The sequence below is a fragment of the Rutidosis leptorrhynchoides genome, chromosome 3 (assembly GCF_046630445.1).
Source record: "Rutidosis leptorrhynchoides isolate AG116_Rl617_1_P2 chromosome 3, CSIRO_AGI_Rlap_v1, whole genome shotgun sequence".
NCBI lineage: Eukaryota > Viridiplantae > Streptophyta > Magnoliopsida > Asterales > Asteraceae > Rutidosis > Rutidosis leptorrhynchoides.
Genome location: NC_092335.1, coordinates 689,079,889 through 689,096,602, shown reverse-complemented (window position 1 = coordinate 689,096,602; position 16,714 = coordinate 689,079,889).

Sequence of the window (16,714 nt, the reverse complement as noted above, 5' to 3'; positions counted from 1 at the left end):
CCAGTATTCAACGGTTGCACAGTACTTCGTTTTGGTGACTACACTTGGTACGGTGTAGTGAGATTTCATAATAAAGGGAATATGCGACGTTGATTAAATGTTAAGTATGGTTACCAAGTGCTCAACCACTTAGAATGCTTTACATACACTTGCGAGTGTATTATGTTTATGATTATGAAATCTTGTGGTCTATTAACATATTGAAATGATTGTTATGATAAACCTATGAACTCACCAACCTTTTGGTTGACACTTTAAAGCATGTTTATTCTCAGGTACGAATTAAGTCTTCCGCTGTGCATTTGCTCAATATAAGGACATTACTTGGAGCCGATCATCGCAATGGGACCAAATGTTGATGACTTCGTCCAGGTGGATTAGGAAGGGTCCTTTCAGTTGGTATCAGAGCGGTGGTCGTAGCGAACCAGGTCTTGCATTAGTGTGTCTAACTAGTAGTTGTTAGGATGCATTAATGAGTCTGGACTTCGACCGTGTCTACATGTCAAAAGTTTTGCTTATCATTTCTAGTCGGAAATCATCTGCTTATCATCCTTAGGAAATTACCTGCTTATCATTCATAAGTCTAGACACGTTTTACTGCATTTACTGCATTGATAGTGTATAGACGAATTCTTATCTTAGCATATCTGTTATTGCGAACTTTGACTGATATCTTTTCAAAGATTCTCCGTAATTTACGGGATTTTAGTATTATATATACATATGTAAATTATGTATTGAAGAGTACCAAATCTAACTCCTATAATCTATTCCATACCAAAAATTCATTTTCCCCATTATACAAGATGGATTCCGCATCTAGTTCGAATTCTTCAGATTCCGACAGTTATGCCGATATGGATTTCCATTCGGGCTTCGAAAGCAGCGTCACCGGAATGGATCAACCAATTTCCCATCATCTCTTCTGGATGAATTGGGGATGGGTTCGTAATATACTAAATCACTGGAGACAAGAAGAAGGTGATCCATTCCATCCACCAAATTGCCCTCTTGGCGATGAACCTGAAGCACTTACCGGCGAACCTATTCAAAACACCATTTTCTCTCTCATTTCTAGATTATCTCGTCACGATTATATACTATCCCATATTACAAATCTTGTTCATTCACTCGCTCCAACCGCCAATCATCCCGGTGTACTAGCAGAAGTTAACGAACTTCGCGCACGCGTGACGGCTTTGGAGAACATGGTGCGAAGGTTGCAAACACCAGCAGCAGCACCAGCAGCCAGCACCACCATCAATAACATCAACAATACCATCATCACCACTAACAAACAACATCCGCATCACATATCTCGACATCATAATCTGTCCCACAAACATCAACATCATACGCACCATAGATACCAAGGAGTACCAACAATAATGAACGATGAAGTATTGATCCATAACTTCATTGATATTTTGCAAAGAATATGTGGTTTCAAAAAGTTTTAGAGATTTCTTATTCTAGCTCAAACCAAAAAGCAAATGAGATTAATATCATATTAACTCATTAAATTCATGATTTCATCTGAAGAAAATATATATGTATATATGTTTTCATAAAGATTGTAATTAAAAGTTCTTTTGTACAAAATATTAATGGTGAATTTTTTTTTTTTAACGGGTAGGTAATACCCGAGGAATAATTAGATTTCATCTTAATAAGTTACATTGTACATTCGTCGAAGCTGATTCAACAGTCATTTACTATCCTACTTACAACCACCGATATACGTATCCGTTCACCGTAGAATAACCATTTTCATTCAATTTCATATTTGGATTTTGACTTCCCAGAATCCAACAAGTGCCATATGAAGAAAACATATGACAAAATAAAATCTGTTAGAAACAAACAAATTAACTATGAAAAATTTTGTTAAGAATCCACGCTAACTGTTCCAACTAACTGTTCCTAGCTAACTGATTACATTTTATTTATCGCAGTTTATTTATCGCAATTTAATTATCGCACTTTTATTTATCGTCATTTAATTTCTGTAATTATTTTACGCACTTTAAATATTGGGACACGTATACAATGTTTTGACATATCATATCGACGCATCTATATATATTATTTGGAATCAGCATAGACACTCTATATGCAGTAATGATCGAGTTCTCTATACAGGGTTGAGGTTGATTCTACAATAATATATATAGTTTGAGTTGTGATCGAGTCTGAGAGGTATACGGGTCACGACACGTATTAATTAATTCGTATATTATATATTAAACTATATATGAATTATTGGACTGTTACTGTGGACTATCAACTGTGGACTAATGACATTGGACAATTAAAATGAATTAAAATATTGATTATAACATATGAAACTAAACATTTCTTCAAGATTGCCACTTGATTTCATCTTAAACCTCATTGTATCTCGACGATTACAATCAGCGCTCAAATCTATCATGATTCTTAAAAACACCTCAATCGAGAGGATAAACCAACCGTACTTCATCTACGGAAGAAAAGATTGATGCATATAGTTATGCACCTGAAAAACCCTCGGAAACTGAGTAAACGTTTGACACGTATCTGTTCTAGTTCCTTTGACATTGTTATTACCGAAGATCGTTTTGCAATCCCTTTCCAAAGTAGCTAATTTTGTCACAGCTCCAGCAAGTCAACTCCGACTTTTCATCCGAAACAACTTTATTATAACCGCGATATATATGCGTACTCTTTATTGTTACTGGGGAACCTTTTATATTTCACAATATTACCATCAGCGATTAATCATTCCAAAAACACAATTCTCCTGAAACTACCTCGGTTTGATAACCGATGACCCAGATCAGTTAACTTTGAAAATGCTGACGAAGCAGCATGTTGTAGATGATCTTAATGGCCAAAAGTTTGATGATAAAGAAAGGAGTGTTAGGAACGCTCGATAAAAAATTTAGTACCGAAAAGCGGATTATGTGAAACTATGAAGAAAGTCGTGGACAAATCACAAAGAATAAGTTTGCCTTCAAAGAATCCAAATGATTCTGTGCCTGCTGAAATCGTTAGCAAACATCTTATTTCTCATTCTAAACCTTCACAGACAAATCTTCTTCATCATCCATTGATATTAGAAATTCTAAGATATTCTCTTATGTTCTATTATAAATATCCTCCATATTTCTGGCGATATTTTCACAACTATTCTTATCTGAGATCATTTATCTCTCCGTAATATCTGCAACATAAAAGAAAATGTGTTAGTTTCTAAATTCTGAAACCTTCGAGTTTAAAATATGAATGTTTTGAAGTAGTGTTGGGAACTGAAGCATGGATTAGTATAATATAATGACACTTGATCAACATCATTATATTACAGTAAGTCATGCTGAGTTTCTAATGAAGCATGATGATTTACAGTACCGTCATCATGTGCCATTTACACGACTCTTACATTCTATCTAATCTCTAAACATATCAAGAGAATATTTTTCTGGATGACTCGGTCTTCTCCAGGGTATTCTGGTAATTTAACAAATCAAAATCGTTCTATTACCATTTTCTTCTTAGAGCATTAGCTATGTTCATTCTGAATTTCATATCTACGAATTCCGGACCATTACTCGCTTGACTCGAAGTCGGGAAGAGAAAACGAAAGCATAAAGCTCCGAAAAATAATGAAGAATATAAACTTCGATAATAACCCTGAAATTACAAACCGTGTATATCGATGCAGATAGCAATATAGAGACACGGGAGAATTAGAAACACTATAAACACAAGAGAATAGTAGAAGTAAATAGATTCTTCTGGTGGTAGATGAAAAAGAAGAATGACAAATATAAAAGTTAGGAGTATATCAAGAATCAGGACTGGATGAAGCATATTGATGAATGCTTTAAAGTAAGAATCAAGGGAGAAAGAATAGAAGGTGTGAGTAGTGGAAAATAAGGAAACGAAGGGGTGAATTTATAGTGAAATATCCGACAGAGCAATCGAAACAGATTATTGCATATAATCAAAGAAGATCCTGATTTCCTTAATCACCAAAGAACCAAATCTTATTACGTAAGATTCTCTTTAAATCCCTTAAATCCCGGAAATCAATCATAATACTTTTATAAAACTAATCTTTTTTTTTAAACTAAAGGGAAGTGGCATGGGAGTTTGAGTTCTAGTGTTAAGAACTTGTGCATTTGACCACTCTTTCCATATATCCATACACACATGCCTTGCTCCTTTTGAGACTCAAGTAATACATGCAAATACACATAAAATAAGCAAGGAAAAACTGCATCTTTCTCCCTCCTTTTGCTGTTTCTGCCGTGGGGTTCCAAAGGAGATAAGGTGACCAATTTTCTTTTAACAAGCTTATTCTCAAGTGTTGATAAAATCCTAACCAAAGTACAAGGTGTTGGTCACAAGTTTGGGGTATAACAACTTGAGGTTTCATGCTTTTGGAACTTGCATTCAGCATCATTTCTTGAGGGCTGCTGTTCAGAAATTTTGGGTACAAAAAAGGGGTTTCAAGCTAGATTAACAAGGGTGTTAAGGTTATAAAGTCTAGTAAACTTAAGGGTGGTGTTGGAGGATCAAAGGCTTGAAGTTCTACACATTTGTTCATCATCTTATAAGCATTTGAACAGCCCTTAAACTTGTTTTAAGGAGGTATATATAACTCTCCCTTTCTTGTTAATTTGTAAGCATGATTTCATAACTTGATCCTATTGGGATTTAACTTTAAATTGGTTTAAATATTAACAAGTTTAATTTATAATTACACGCTTCCGTTTTGATTATAATCTTAAATGGTTTTAAGAGTTTCAAACTTGTTAAATCCCAACAATGGTATCTAGAGCCGAAGTTGTTGAAATATGCTTCGAATTGTTGTTTTAAACCCACTATATTTGCAATCTATGAACATGCATGAATGTAGATTGCAAAAACAAATGGGTTTGGGTGGGTTTATGATGAATGCCGAATTCAAAAGGGTCCAAAAGTGGGTTTGGGCTCTTCCATTTGGTTCATATTTGGTTACATGTTAATGTTCACAATCTTAGCCTTGACCTTGTGTTGCATGCATGTGTGTTTGGTTGATTTGTAATGTTATTTGGTTTGTAATATTATTCATTCATATGGCATGTAATAATTCATTCATTTGGCTATGTAATTTGTTTTACATTTGGTATGTAAAATAGAATAGGTTGTATTTTCATTTTCTAGATAAAAATGTATTAGGATACATATTTTGTAAAAATGAAGATACAAGATGATGAAGACTTGAAGAACACAAGGAGCATATGGATGCAAGGTTAAGTGGGAGATTTGAAATCTCCTACTTTGTATTATTACCCCTTAACCCGGTGACATTTGTTTTCGGCTAAACAAATGTCCACCAAAATGGCTAGATTGTGAACATACTTGTTTTGCATGTGTGATTGTTTGTTTGTTTATTGTATTGTATGTTTGGTTGATGCAATTAATCACAAGATAACAACAAGCAAAACGACAATTTAAATGGTTAAATTAGATGTATTAATGACATGCAAAACGACAATTTAATTGGTTAAATTAAAAAGCAACTAAAGACCTTAATAAATGGTTATTAAGAACAAGAAAAGGATCATATATATATAAAATGATTTATATCAAGTAATTGGCAAATTACAAGACATGAAAATGGTTTTTCATAAGTACCATACACTAAATGCATGTTGGTGTATGGCATAAAAGTTTTCTCAAACTAGTATTAATGAAAACTTAAAATCCCTTTTACAAACAAGGAAAACAAGTTAAACGCCATCCTATTGTGGGACACTTGAACATAGTAGTGAACTCATAATGGGATAAAGGTCACCTAACCGTTATGAGCAAACTAATATGGTTAAGGTAAAATTCACATGCTTGTGGGATAAAGGTCACCTAACCACTTGCATGTTAATTTTACATGTTTACACAAGTAGGACGACTTGATTTGGGAATCATGAACTTAGGGTCACCGAAGCATGAGGAACAAATAGGCGTTGATGGGATAAATATGCCATGCAAAAGGATTGCATGATCCCATAATTTAGAAGTTGCAAAAGGATTGCAATTGTCATATAAATGACTACCTAGCTAAATCAAATAATGGGATAAAGGTCACCTAACCGAAATTTGATTTACCGTTGGATTCTAATATTTAATAAGACAATTATAATATAAAAGGGTATTGTTTATTAAATTTGAAATCAATACTTAAATGAACTTTGTTAATTTTGTAGATGGCCGCTAATAACAACAACAACATGCAAAACGCACCACTTAACCTAAACAACCTATCGTTAAGGTCTCTCCTCGAGAAAGACAAACTCAACCATACGAACTTTATGGATTGGTTCCGTAATCTTAGGATTGTCCTTAAACTTGAGGATAAAGCGTATGTGTTGGAGGACCCCATTCCCGATCAACCTGACATGGATGATACGGAGGGCATGGCTTACTATGACAAATATTGTGCTGATTCGGTGCAAGTTGGTTGCCTAATGCTTGGGACTATGATACCCAAACTCCAAAAGGATTTCGAACATCATAGTGCATATGACATGATAACGCAATTGAAGGAGATGTTCCTTCAACAAGCACGTGTCGAGCGCTTCGAAACGGTTCGAGCGCTACATGCATGTCGTATGGATGACACCCAATCCGTCTCCTCCTATGTCCTCAAAATGAAAAGCCTCATTGATCGCGCAAACCGTCTTAACCTCAACATTTCCAATGAGCTAGCCACCGATCTTATCCTAAACTCCTTGTCAAAGAGGTTTGACCAATTTGTAATTAATTACAATATGAATGGGATGGATAAGACCATTGGTGAACTTCATGGCATGTTAAGGACGGCGGAAACTAGCATGGGTAAGAGGGCTTCACCCGTGCTAATGATCAATGATGGTGGGTTCAAAGGTAACAACACCTCTAAGCCAAAGGCGGCTAAGAGGAAAGGACCCGCCCATCAAGGCAAAGGAAAGGGGAGGATGGTTACCCCAACCAAAAACAAGAACAAGAAGCAAAAGGTTGCCGGACAAGCAAACCCCAAGGAAGACCCGTGCTTCGGTTGCGGTGAAATGGGTCACTGGAAACGCAATTGCCCGGTCTACCTTAAGGAGTTGAAGGAAAAGAGGGATGCGGGGCAATCCTCAGGTAACATATATATGGTATATATAGAGCTTAGTATTACTTCTTCTAATACATGGGTATTAGACACTGGATGTGGAACTCACATTTTCAATTCTTTGCAGGGGTTCAAAAGAAGTAGCAAGCAAACGGGAACATCAAGTCTCTTTATGGGTAATGGAGCCAAAGTGAAAGTGAAGGCTCAAGGAGACTTTGTATTAAAGCTTCCAAGTGGTTTGGAACTTATTTTGAACAATGTTTTGTATGCACCCGACTTGTGTCGAAACATTATTTCTGTTTCCCGTTTGAAACAATATGGTTTTAATGTTAATTTTATTAATGATGATATCCATGTTTGTTTAGATAATGTATTCTATTTCAAGGCTTCGCCTTCAAATGGAATTTATGAATTGGTTCATGATGACACATCATCTAGTAGCTCAATGTACCATACAAGCACCAAGAAACTCAAAAGGGATTTGAGTGATTCCTACATATGGAATTGTCGCCTTGGTCACATAAACAAGAACTGAATGCATACACTTCAAAAGAATGGACTTTTAAAATCAAATGAGATGGACTCGTTTGATGTATGTGAATCTTGTTTACAAGGTAAAATGACTAAAGCACCTTTCAAAGGGACCTATGAAAGGGCTAAAGACTTATTGGGATTAATACATTCGGATGTGTGTGGACCCTTTAAGCCCATGACTAGGAATGGTGAAAGATACTTTGTTACATTCATTGATGACTTCAGTCGTTTCGGATATGTCTACTTGTTAAGGCATAAGGATGAAACTTTTGAAGCATTCAAAGAATATCAAAACGAAGTACAAAATCAACTCAACAAGATAATCAAGGTACTGCGTACCGATAGAGGAGGTGAATACCTAAGCGATGCCTTCCAAAATCATCTTAGAAGTTGTGGGATTATCTCACAACTCACTCCTCCTGGAACACCCCAACTGAATGGAGTTTCCGAAAGGAGGAACCGAACCCTAATGGATATGGTTCAATCTATGATGGCTAGAAGCTCGTTACCTCTATCATTTTGGGGTTATTGTCTATGCTCCGCGGCTCGTATTTTAAATATGGCCCCAACCAAGAAATTGGAACGAACACCTCATGAGATGTGGTTTGGAAAACCTCCATCTCTTTCATACTTAAAGGTATGGGGATGTGAAGCTTACCCTAAGCGTTACGTCCCTAATAAGTTGAATGCTCGATCCATGAAGTGTATCTTCATAGGATATCCCAAGAATGATATGGGATATTATTTCTATGATCCATCCGAGCAGAATGTATTTGTTGCTCGGAAGGCGGAATTCCTTGAAACTAAGTTCCTAATGGAAGGAAATAGTGAAAGGAAGATAGATCTTGAGGAGGTTCAAGATCAAGTAGATGATACACAATTGGTTGACACTAGCACTCAACATGAAAATGTTGAGAATGATCAAATGGATGATCAAAATACACAAGACGTTCGCAGATCTGGTAGGATTAGTAATCCTCCTGAGAGATATGGGTTTCTCATGGATGGTTGCTATGTGGTTGATTTGGATGAACCAATAAACTACCAAGATGCTTTATCAAGGATTGATAAAGATAAATGGCAGGAAGCCATGAACGCTGAGATGCAATCTATGTATGACAACCAAGTTTGGGAACTTGTTACACAACCTGCTGGCTCAAGGCTAGTTGATTGTAAATGGCTTTTCAAAATGAAAACCGACATACATGGAAACTTGGATACATATAAAGCTAGACTTGTAGCAAAAGGTTTCACTCAAACTCAAGGGGTTGACTATGATGAAACTTTTTCGCCTGTGGCAATGCTAAAGTCTATTAGGATATTACTTGCCATTGCTGCTCATTATGATTATGAAATATGGCAAATGGATGTCAAGACCGCTTTCCTAAATGGACATCTTGAGGAAGATGTCTATATGGTTCAGCCTGAGGGTTTTGTTGATCCGAAATATCCTAAAAAGGTATGCAAGTTAAAGAAGTCAATCTACGGATTGAAACAAGCATCTAGAATGTGGAATCATCGTTTTAATGAGGAGGCCAAGAAATTTGACTTCATTAAAAATGGTGATGAAGCTTGTGTATACAAGAAAGCTAGTGGGAGCACTATCATGTTCCTTGTACTATATGTGGATGATATATTGTTATTTGGAAATGATATTCCGGCAATGCAAGGTGTTAAAACTTGGTTAAGCAAATGCTTCTCCATTAAGGATCTTGGAGAAGCACAATACGTTTTGGGGATTGGGATCTACAGGGATAGATCCAAGAAACTGATAGGTTTAAATCAAAGTGCATACATTGAAAAGATCTTGAAAAGGTTCAAGATGGAGAACTCTAAGAAAGGTTTGGTACCTATTCAAAAGGGAACACTTCTCAGTTCATCTCAGTGCCCCACCACGAAAGATGAACAGGAGAGAATGAAGAAAGTCCCATATGCTTCTGCCATTGGGTCAATCATGTATGCAATGATATGCACTAGACCGGATGTGTCATGCGCTCTTAGCCTGACAAGTAGATACCAGAATAACCCAGGAAACGGTCATTGGATTGCTGTTAAAAGTATATTGAAATACCTTAGGAGGACTAAGGATATGTTTCTGATATATGGGTCTGGTGAGGAGGAACTCGCTGTAAAAGGTTACGTGGATGCGAGTTTCCAAACTGATCGAGATGATTCTCGATCACAATCTGGTTATGTCTTCACATTAAATGGTGGTGCGGTCTCTTGGAAGAGTTCAAAACAGGATGTTGTTGCATTATCCACTACAGAGTCGGAGTACATTGCCGCCTCATTGGCAGCTCAAGAAGCTGCATGGATGAAGAAATTCATAGACGACTTAGGAGTGGTCCCATCCATTCAGGACCCTCTTGAGATCTTTTGTGACAACGAGGGTGCGATTGCTTAAATCAAAGAACCTCGTGCTCACCAAAAGACCCGTCACATTGAGCGGAGATTCAACTACATAAGGGATGAAGTTGAAAAGGGAAAGATATGTATTCGCAAAGTTCACACAGATTTTAACATAGCGGATCCTCTCACGAAGCTCTTACATGGATCAAAACATGCTGGACATGTTTGTGCATTAGGGCTTCGATATTCTAGTGATTGGTCATGATCTGTTTTAAGTATTGTAACGGAACGAAATTGTTCAAACTCATTAATATAATTATGGTTTAATTTATTTTGAGTTAAGTTCCTATTTTGCATATTTTATCCATGAATAAGCAATTATTCTAAATTCCGTAGTTGATCACATTTGTGGGAACAAGCGTGAGGTTTAGACTATTATGAACTTGGATTGGTATACATTCACGGACTGAATGTGGGGCAAGGTTGCAACCAAGGTTCATAGATATTTGTGGGATACAAATATTGGAAGACCCGCCCTCAAGATTTACTAAATGGAGCCTTTGTGGTTGATCACATGTAGTCTTGAGTAAAGGCGAATATCATTGTATCCTCTGACCTGAGATACATATTGGGTTCGGATATTTACCAAGTATTGTGCCTTGATTCATTCCTTCGCTATTCTGAAATATGGTAGTTCATAAGGAAGAGCTCAGGTATAATACAAGGTATATATATTTAGGACGTATGTAGTCAAGATGGAATTTGTCCCTCTTATTCGTTGAGAGTCAGATGTCCAAGGCCTGATAAAGTTAAATCTAGAAGAGAGTGATCACTCTGTGTCTCTTGGATTTAACATGACATCTAGGACGAAAGGATATAATGAAAAGATTCACCTATTCATATTCGAGATGGGAACTCGAAAGGGATGATGTTATTGAATGGCACAAAGTCATAACATATTGGGGGTGATGGACGGTCGTTAGGTGGTATCCATCACTTGCATTAATTTCTTATGTTTCTCGTGCAAGTGGGAGATTGAAGGCATTTCATATGCCCGAGAGACATATTAAATTAATGTGGCTAACATGTTATGATCCAAGTCAGGTCATACCCAATAACAAGCTTACCAACAAAAACAAAATTAGGAATCCTTTTATTTCTTTATAAACTAAAAACGTTTTTATAAATGAACACCATTTTTTCACTCCATTTTCTCATACCTACACCCTTATTTCTCTCTCAAAATACTTCTAACTTCATACTTGATCATCTCCAAGCATTTTCCCCATCATTTAGCTTCAATTACAAGCCTTAAACACCATAAGAAAACTCTTTCAAGAACATATCAAAATAACCACCCATTTGAAGAAGTTTACTTCCAGCCTTTTGATCTAACTCCACCACTCTTTGATTCTAAGATTATTTCTTATCTTTTGCAGTAACTTTGTCCAAGTAACTTGAGGTAGTAACCTTGTTCATAATCTTATTCGATTCATATTCATATAGCTATCTTATTTTGTGGTATAAAATTTTAACAACAAGAACATAGTTTGAATGATTTCAAACTTGTTCGAAAACTAAATAGATCCTTCTAACTTGACTTTTAAAATACTTCAAGACCTGTAATATATCATAATGATATGCTAACCTAACAAGATATAACTTGGTTTTACAAATAATATCTTAAAAACTGAATCTACGTCGTCGGAGTGCAACCGGGAGCTGTTTTGGGTTGGATAATTAAAAACCATCTTGAACTTTGAATTGGAAGTTCATGTTCTGGAAAAATTATATTTCTTATGAATATGTTAACACATAAAAATTTCATGATTTAACTCAAAGTGTAAGTATTTTTAGAAAAATGATCATTAAATGTTATTTTTATGATGGAAAATGATCACTTTCATAAGTTTCACCAAAGTTTGACCTATAACCTATGATTTCGAATACAAACTAAGGTATTTTCAGTTCATATTCTTAAAATTTGACTCGATCCAAGGAAGTAGAAAGTTGAACCAATAAAAACGGAGTTGTAATGAAGAAACTACGACTAAAACAAGATTGGGTATCCGAAGCTAGTTTAGCTACGAAAATATTTGGAGAAAAAGTAAATTAATCATATCTTTTCTAATTAATATGATATTTTATATATAATTACTTATGATTTGATTTTATATATTTCAGGACCACCCGTAAACAACACGAAAAGATTAATCATAAGACCTCATGATTGTACGCAACACGTCATTTGACAACACGGTACTTTATGTACGCAACACGTCATTTGACAACATGGTACTATGGGTCGAGATTAATTCTGATCAATACGAATACGATGGGGTCTTTATTTATTTTATTTAAGCAACTAATTGTGGACCACTAACATCGGACTGCTAACTATGGACTAAGAAAATATTAAAAGTATATATATATGTAATGATTACTTAAAAAGAAAATATGTTGATATATTAAGAATCATCTATCTAAACTATCTGTAAGTTTTCAATCTTCAATTCTTTCTATCAATTTCTAATTTGAGAGTCAAAGTTTTGGTTTTCAAAGTCAACTAAGTGTTCTTGAATCAAATTCGAGTTTGTTTTGATATCTCCAGTTAATTTGATGATCCATAAAGTTTACAGGAATGATTTGCAACACAATTCATGTTGTAATCATAACCTATAACACTCTTAATCTAAAAATCAATTTTTGAGTTCTTGAGTTCTTCACAGTAATATACACTAACGTAAATTCGAAACAAATTTCAAAAACTAAAAATGCAGAGTTGTTAGGAATCATTTACTTAAACTTCCTGCAAAATCTCAAGTTCCAATTCTTAATAACGAATTCGAATTTACGAGTCAAAGTTAAATTGTCAAAAGTCAACTGTTTTGTTCTTGGAGAAATTAGAGCCTGTTTTGATGTTTTAAGTTAAATTGATGATTTTGATAGATTTTAGGAATGATTTGAAACATGTTTCATGTTGTAAAGATTGTCCAAAACGAACTCAAAATTGAAAACAAAATTTTTTTTTTCTAGCTACTAGCAAGCAGTAGGCTTTTTTGTGTTTTTTTTCTCATTTTTTTTATATCATGAACACATTTTTTTTTTGTTTCATGTTGTTTACAAGTCATAAATGAAAACCCGTTCCATTGTTGTTGAGTTTTTGCCCCCCGTTTGATTTTAAACTTGGTGAAGAAGATGATGAACTAAGATGAAAGAAATACTAGATATATATGTTTGGGTTGCCTTATAAGTCAGAAAAACATGAATGGCAGAATGGTTAAGGGTGTTTGCGGGTGGGCGAGAGGTCTCGAGTTCGAGCCCTGTTTGGGGCATTTTTTTAGAAAAGCTCTTTGAAGGTAGTTCTCATTTCTAAAATTAATATTATTATTATTATTGTTATTATTAGTAGTAATATAATTATTACTATTATTATTACTAAAATAAGAATTTATGATCATTTAATAGTATTGTTATTATGATTGTTATTATTAGTATTATAAATATAAATATTATTATCACCATATAAGTATGATAATCATTATTATCATTATTATTACTAGTATCGTACTATTAGTATTATTATTATTACCCTTAGTTAGGTATTTCTACGATTATTAATTTTGAAAAACAAAAGATATATATGTAAATATATTATAACATAAAATATACTAATATTACATAAAAATTATGTTTCAACTAATATTATTGATATAACATTAATTAAATATCAAATAAGTATCATAATATATTATAAGAATAATTAATACATAACAAATATATAAACTTAATTGATTTATACTATAATGTGTTAATACTTGATATAGGTTCGTGAATCCGAGGCCAACCCTGCATTGTTCAATGTCGTCATATGTATTTTTACTACAAAATACATTATAGTGAGTTTCATCACTCCCTTTTTAAATGCTTTTGCAATATATATTTTTGGGACTGAGAATGCATGCGCTTTTATAAATGTTTTACGAAATAGACACAAGTAATCGAAACTACATTATATGGTTGAATGATCGAAATCAAATATGCCCCTTTTTATTAAGTCTGGTAATCTAAGAATTAGGGAACAGACACCCTAATTGACGCGAACTCTAAAGATAGATCTATCGGGCCCAACAAGCCCCATCCAAAGTACCGGATGCTTTAGTACTTCGAAATTTATATCATGTCCGAAGGAGGATCCCGGAATGATGGGGATATTCTTATATACATATTGTGAATGTCGGTTACCAGGTGTTCAATCCATATGAATGATATTTTTGTCTCTATGCATGGGACGTATGATTATGAGAAATGGAAGTATGAAATCTTGTGGTCTATTAAAATTATGAAAGGATTATTTATGTTAAACTAATGAACTCACCAACCTTTTGGTTGACACTTTAAAGCATGTTTATTCTCAGGTATGAAAGAAATCTTCCGCTGTGTACTTGCTCATTTTAGAGACATTACTTGGAGTCATTCAGGACATATTTCAAAAGACGTTGCATTCGAGTTGTTGAGTTTATCAAGATTATTATTAAGTCAATTATAGTTAGATATATTATAAAATGGTATGCATGCCGTCAACTTTTGATGTAATGAAAGAGTGTCTTTTCAAAAACGAATGCAATGTTTGTAAAATGTATCATATAGAGGTTTAGTACCTCGCAATGTAACCAAATGTAATGTATTCGTCCTTGTGGATTAGGACGGGTCGTTAGAGTTGGTATCAGAGCGGTGGTCTTAGCGAACCAGGTCTTGCATTAGTGAGTCTAATTGATAGTCGTTAGGATGCATTAGTGAGTCTGGACTTCGACCGTGTCTGCATGTCAAAAGTTTTGCTTATCATTTTTTGTCGAAAATCATCTATTTATCATCCTTAGGAAATTACCTGCTTATCATTCTTAGTCTAGACACATCTTACTGCAATGATTGCATGAATAGTGTATAGACAAAATTCGTATCTTAGCGTATCTGCTAATTCATATCTTAGCATATCTTGTACTGTAGACTTTGTCTGACAACTTTCGTAGATTCCTCCGTAACATACGGGATTTTAGTATTGTATACGCATATGTGAATTATGTATTGCAGGGTACTAATCTACATCCTATAATCTGTTTCTTATCGAAAATACTTCATCTGATCGTACGAGATGAATCCCTCATACAGTTCGAGTCCCTCAGACTTCGATAGCTAATCCGATAGTTATTCCGACAGCTATTCCGACACGGATGTTCACCTAAGCTCCGGAGGCAACGTCACCAGAATGAATCAACCAATCAATCATCCCCAATTCATCTGATGGGTTTGTAGTCGACTTAACTGATGGAGACGAGAGGAAGGCGATCCTTTCCACCCACCAACCGAATTTTCCTCTTGGCAATGAACTTGAAGCACTTACCGGCGAACCAGTCTGAAACACCATTTTCACCCTCATTTCCCGAATATCTCACCACGATTGTATTCTATCTAAAATTCTAAACCTTATTCATCCGCTCGTACCGACCGACAATCATCCCGGAATAATAGAAGAAGTCAACGAACTTCGCGCTCGAGTAATCAATCTGGAGAATATGGTGCAAAAATTACCAGCTTCAACAACATCACCGGCACCAACAGTACCATCAATAACAACACCAGTGCCATCAACAACCCATGCCTCAACGTTTCATTCTATACCTTGAGTACAATTATCGTTCTACGTATCGTTCTACATCATTTATCTTCGTTCGACATGGCGATTATGTAATCTCTAATGTTTTAGAGATTATATATTCTTGTTCCAACGGTAAATCAAATGAGTTTAATATCATATTGACTCATTAAATCCATGATTACATCTGAAGAAGATATATATGTATATATATTTTCATAAAGATTGTAATTAAAAAAAAAAAAAAAATCTTGTGTACAAACTGTTAATGGTGAAAAATATTTTAACAGGTAGGTAATACCCGAGGAATATTTAGATTTCACATTAATAAGTTACACTGTACATTCTTCGAATCTAATTCAACAGTCGTTTACTATCCTACTTACGTCCACCGATATACAAATCCGTTCACCACAGAATAACCACATTCATCCAATTTCATATTTGGATTTTGATTTATCATAATCCAACAAGTGGCATAATGAAGAAAACATTGGACAAAATAAAATTTGTTAGAAACAAACAAATTAACTATGAGAAATTTTGCTAAGAATCCACGCTAACTGTTCCTAACTAATTGTTCCCAGCTAACTGATTACACTTTATTTATCGCAATTTAATTATCGCAATTTACATTCTCGCAATTTTATTTATCGTTATTTAATTTCTGTTATTTACTTTACGCACTTTATTTATCGTCATTTAATTTCTGTTATTTACTTTACGCACTTTATTTATCGTCATTTAATTTCTGTTATTTACTTTACGCACTTTATTTATCGTCATTTAATTTCTGTTATTTATTTTACGCACTTTAAATATCAGGACACGTATACAAGGTTTTGACATATCATATCGACGCATCTATATATATTATTTGGAGTAACCATAGACACTCTATATGCAGTAATGCGGGAGTTAGCTATACAGGGTTGAGGTTGATTCTATAATAATATATATAGTTTGAGTTGTGATCGAGTCTGAGATGTATACGGGTCACGATACGTATTAATTAATTCGAATATTATATATTAAACTATATATGAATCAGTGGATTGTTA